Source organism: Lolium rigidum, chromosome 3, assembly GCF_022539505.1.
Source record: "Lolium rigidum isolate FL_2022 chromosome 3, APGP_CSIRO_Lrig_0.1, whole genome shotgun sequence".
Lineage (NCBI taxonomy): Eukaryota > Viridiplantae > Streptophyta > Magnoliopsida > Poales > Poaceae > Lolium > Lolium rigidum.
The window spans coordinates 379,942,682-379,947,606 of NC_061510.1; the positions used below are offsets into that span (position 1 = coordinate 379,942,682).

Here is a 4,925-nt window from a genome sequence, read left to right on the forward strand (position 1 = left end):
TAGAATAAGGAAGTAGTACACATAGGATTTGCCAAAGAATTTTCCTCCTTGGTTCATAAACTCTACATTATTTTTTCTCAGCACGCTGGCTCCCTTTTGCAAGGTACTCACACGCTAACGACCTGGGCACCACACGGCCACTAACACCAGGCACTAAGCCACTCACTAACCATGACCTCTTCTTTCTAGAATCTCTCCAGGAACCACCCGAATAGGCTAAACACTTGACCAGAGCTACGTAATAGTACTCACATTACTTATCTATGCATGCAACTAATTAACTGTCCTAACTCCTAGTACATCCTTCCAAAAAAAAAACTATCCTACACAGCCATGCATACTGCATACATGCAGAACGAAAATCAAGATTAAAAACTGTTTGGACGGTGAGAATAAGCGCGGAACCTCCAAGTGTCGTTGGAAAAACTGTGTTGCGCCGTAGCGGTTGGGAAATGGAATCCTACTACGCTTTGAGTGTTGGTTCATAGTAACACTTTACTTTCACCGTTTCACGACGACGAGCTAAACCCACGACTCGTGATACTCAACAAAAATCCACACATGTCAGTTATGCTACATCACACAGCTCTTCTTTCCAGGGAAAACTTTACACATTGGCATCGCGATCCCAATCTTAGAATTTAGTACTAATCAGTTATTCAGTTGTGTGACCTTAAGAAAGCAACACACATGCTTCTAAATTCAAGGCATAAAAGGCAATGAGACGCGAAGTAATCTCCATATAAATCCGATGTTCTATAGAATTCAGACGTGTCGGATATGATAGATCCAAGAACCAAGTGACGCGACGGTGACTGATTAAAGGACGCTTAAAATCATCTTATCTCCCTTTATGATGCTTGATAGCTCTTCCAGATTGCTTTTGCGTACGGTTTATGTTGGCCAGCACAATGCAAAAAGCATCCAAGTTCCAACCATTACGCCCTTTAAATACCGAGGAAAACACCCCTGAAAATTGTGCTTCCCGTTCTCTATTTTGTGTTCAGTGTAGCCATAGTCCAAGGAAAAACCCTCTCTGGCCATGGCAGCCACCTTAGCCACCGACGTCCGCCTCTCTATCGCGAACCAGACCCGCTTCGCCCTCCGCCTCGCCTCCGTCATATCCTCCAACCCAGAGTATGCAGCCTTTAATGTTGCCTACTCTCCACTCTCCCTCCATGTTGGGCTCAGCCTCCTCGCTGCTGGTGCAAGGGGCGCCACCCGTGAGCAGCTTGTCGCCACTCTCGGGACAGGGGAAGCAAGTGAGGAGGCTGAGGGCCTCCAAGCCCTTGCTGAGCAAGTGGTGCAGCTCGTGCTCACCGACGCGTCCTGCGTCGGTGGCCCGCACATCGCCTTCGCCAACGGCATCTTTGTCGACGCGTCACTCGCGCTCAAGCCTTCCTTTCGGGAGCTTGCTGTTGGCAGGTACAAGGCCAACGTGCAGTCCGCCGACTTTCAAACTAAGGTGATCCTTTCTTGAACCCTTCATTATTGTATAGCTAGTTCTTCAAAATATATGTCCATTGTTTCACAGAGTGGTTGTTTTGTGCTGACTCGGACTAGCAACATTTCAAGCGCAATCCATGTTTCTCTTTGTATATGTCGTATAAAAAAGTATACTAATATAACCGTACTAATTAATGAATCTATTCCTTTGACCTATGATTACCAATGGGAAAAGGGATTAATCATTAGCCCTATAGTTGTATCATCCGGTCTCATGAATAATGCGCACATGCTTATGAGTCTTTGACCCAAAAAATTAGCAACAGTATCTCGATTATGTCGTAAAAAATTAATATCATTGAATGTGTATTGCAAAACACTTTCTAATGATATCAACACTTATCAAATAATCTTCATATACTTTTATTAATTTTTGGTCAGGCATGAACCTAATTATTAGGAACTCGGGTGGCACGGTTGGTTTATTAACACATACTTTAACTCTTACTTTTTACTAAGATTGTTTGGAGTATACTTTAACTCATAATTTTTAAATAGAATTTAAATTTACTGTAGAAACAAATATACTTCACATTTTCCAAAATACTTTTCAACCATTTTGTATTTCAAATTTTGCAGTTATTTATATATGATGGATTTCAAGTTTGGGGGCTTAATTCTGCACTATTATATAGATATGTATTTTGACTGTATTTTTTTCATCGAAGGGACATTTTATTGACTTAAACATCACATCAAGGTGATATGGTATTCCCATCATTACCGTACATATTAATGCAATAGAATGGACAGAACGTTGGACTATCAAAGAGTTCAAGCTTGAGCTATTTATTTCCTTGTCTACTTGTATTCATCTTGTAACAGATTTATTAATTCATTTCCATATTTATCGGACTTAATTACTGAACTTTAGGTATTTACATGAAGTGATGTAACTTTCGAACTATATATTATTCATTGTGGTCTCATGTTGCCTCTAGTATATTTGAATAATCCACCTGTTTTCAATAGTAACGATGTGGTTTCTGACCCTCGAGGATGATAAATTATGTCCAGTTCCTTAAGTGGTTTCCATTTATTTCCATCAAGGGAATTTCGTCCCTAAGAGATATAACACAGCATACCATAATGTTCATGGTTGTGGAAATAGTATTATTGCATAGTATACTCTAGATATAATGGTGACCATTTATTATGTTCGTCTAGACTGTCTTAATTTTAATTTATACATGAAATATATGTGAACCTTTTCTATTAAATGGATGTAAAAAAAATCTACGTAAATGCTTTATGATAACTCAGTAAGTTTTTTTGCACTCTCAGCGCTGTTATTACCATTTATTAATTTATTTAATCATATTTAAAACTTGATGTATATCCTTTTGATTGCATAATTATTTTTTTCATTCTAGAATCTGCAACTAGTAAGTTTCGTAATTTTGCCGGTTCTAACCATTGATGTATTTTTCATTGCTCCAGCCTGCTGAAGCTGCTCATCAAGTTAACTCATGGGTAGAGGAAATCACATCAGGTCTCATCAAAGATATCCTCCCTGAAGGATCTGTTGATAGTACAACTAAACTGGTTCTTGGTAATGCCCTTTATTTCAAAGGAGCTTGGCCTGAGAAGTTTGACGCATCTAAGACAAAGGATGATATGTTCTACCTTCTTGATGGGAGCTCAGTTCAAACACCATTCATGTCTACCACAAAGAAGCAATACATTTCGTCTAGCAACAACTTGAAGGTACTTAAGCTTCCTTACCTGCAAGGTGGGGACAAGAGGCAATTTTCCATGTACATTCTTCTTCCAGAAGCACGTGACGGTCTCTGGAGCTTGGTTAAAAGGTTGAGCTCTGAGCCAGAGTTCATAGAGACCCATATCCCATCAGAGAAGGTTGAAGTCGGGCAGTTCAAGCTCCCTAAGTTCAAGATATCATTTGGATTTGAAGCATCCAAGTTTCTCCAAGGTTTGGGTCTTCAGCTGCCATTCAGCCCAGGAGCAGATTTTTCAGAGATGGTGGATTGTCAAGTGGCACAAAACCTGTACATCTCATCTATTCAGCACAAATCATTTGTCGAAGTAAATGAAGAAGGAACTGTGGCTGCCGCGGCAACTGCCGTAGGGGTGACGTTTCTGTCAATGCCCTTGAGGACCGATTTTGTTGCTGATCATCCATTCCTCTTCCTTATCCGTGAAGATGACACCGGTGTGGTGTTGTTCGTTGGTCATGTTGTAAACCCCATCCTGTCTTTATAAGGTGTATCCTCTGAATCTGTTACCTAGGCAGCGACCTCTTCTTTCACATATAAGTGAAGTATGTAATAAGTGAAGGGTTTCAACATTCCATCATGCTGCCCATGCAATAAATCCAATATATGTTCTTGTTTCGAAATAAGAAGTTTGTGAAATGACAATAATCCATAATTTCTATGGAGTCTAGTAGTTTAAGCTTGTTGTGCCTTTATTTTTCAGAAAATGAAGGGAAAGGCCCACCCTATAATGGACTCCCTAGCTAGAGATTTTTGGACAAATGAACAGAGGGGGGAAAGCTGGTTGATGAGCCATGTCCCTTTGATAAGGTAGGGCAAGTTCTAACCATATTCGGAGGACTCAAATGCATTGACACTAGAAAGAAAAAATGGGCGCAAATGTAATACTTCCTTTGTCCCACGAAACTTGTTGCGCTAGTGATTTTGCAAAACCACACCTACACTTTTACCGAGAAAACCCGAGGTCCCTTATCACAATTACTTCATTCAAGATGTTGGTTCATATAATCGGACATTCAGAACATTGAAAACTTATGATGTGTTGTCAATTTTTGGGTGCCAGGTAGTCGATATTGTAGCATGTTTATTTGAAACTTCAACACGCACATGAATTCTCTCATAGCACATTTTATCGTATTTGTTTTCTAATTTTGAGTTATATATCGCACTTCTGTAAATTTACCACGTACTTGCAAGTGAATCCAATGCATGAAAAAACATGCTGCTGCAATATGTTGCTCGTTTTCTTATACTATTTGGAGAAAATCTGAAGATTTAAAACATATTTTTATTTACAATATCATGTAGGTGTAGACTAGTTGTGGATTGTGTTCGTAGTCTGTAGGGGCGTGATTGGTTCCGAATCTGTCAAGAAAAACAACAAAAACAAAACGTAATTTTTTCGACCACCTAGACATGTCAGTAGTTTTTTTCAAGTTTGTGCTTATAGAGGATCAAAATTTGAAACTAAAAAATAATATGAGTGCAATCTTCTTTATTTTGGTGAACAGTGTTCTACAAAAAACTGTATCTCCATATATTGCAAAAACTTATATGCATCGATCTGTTGCATGTAAAATGCATACATGAACGTTGTAGTTTTTTGACACATATTCCAACCTATTTAACATATATTATGTTATATTCATATTTTATATTGATTTTTGGGTATTTACCAATGATCTT

At 38.9% G+C, this 4,925-nt stretch overlaps 1 pseudogene; it reads left to right on the forward strand.

The window, feature by feature from the left end:
- The first annotated feature begins 1,013 nt into the window (after positions 1 to 1,013).
- On the forward strand, positions 1,014 to 3,819 carry LOC124700652 (annotated as a pseudogene).
- Positions 3,820 to 4,925: the final 1,106 nt, after the last annotated feature.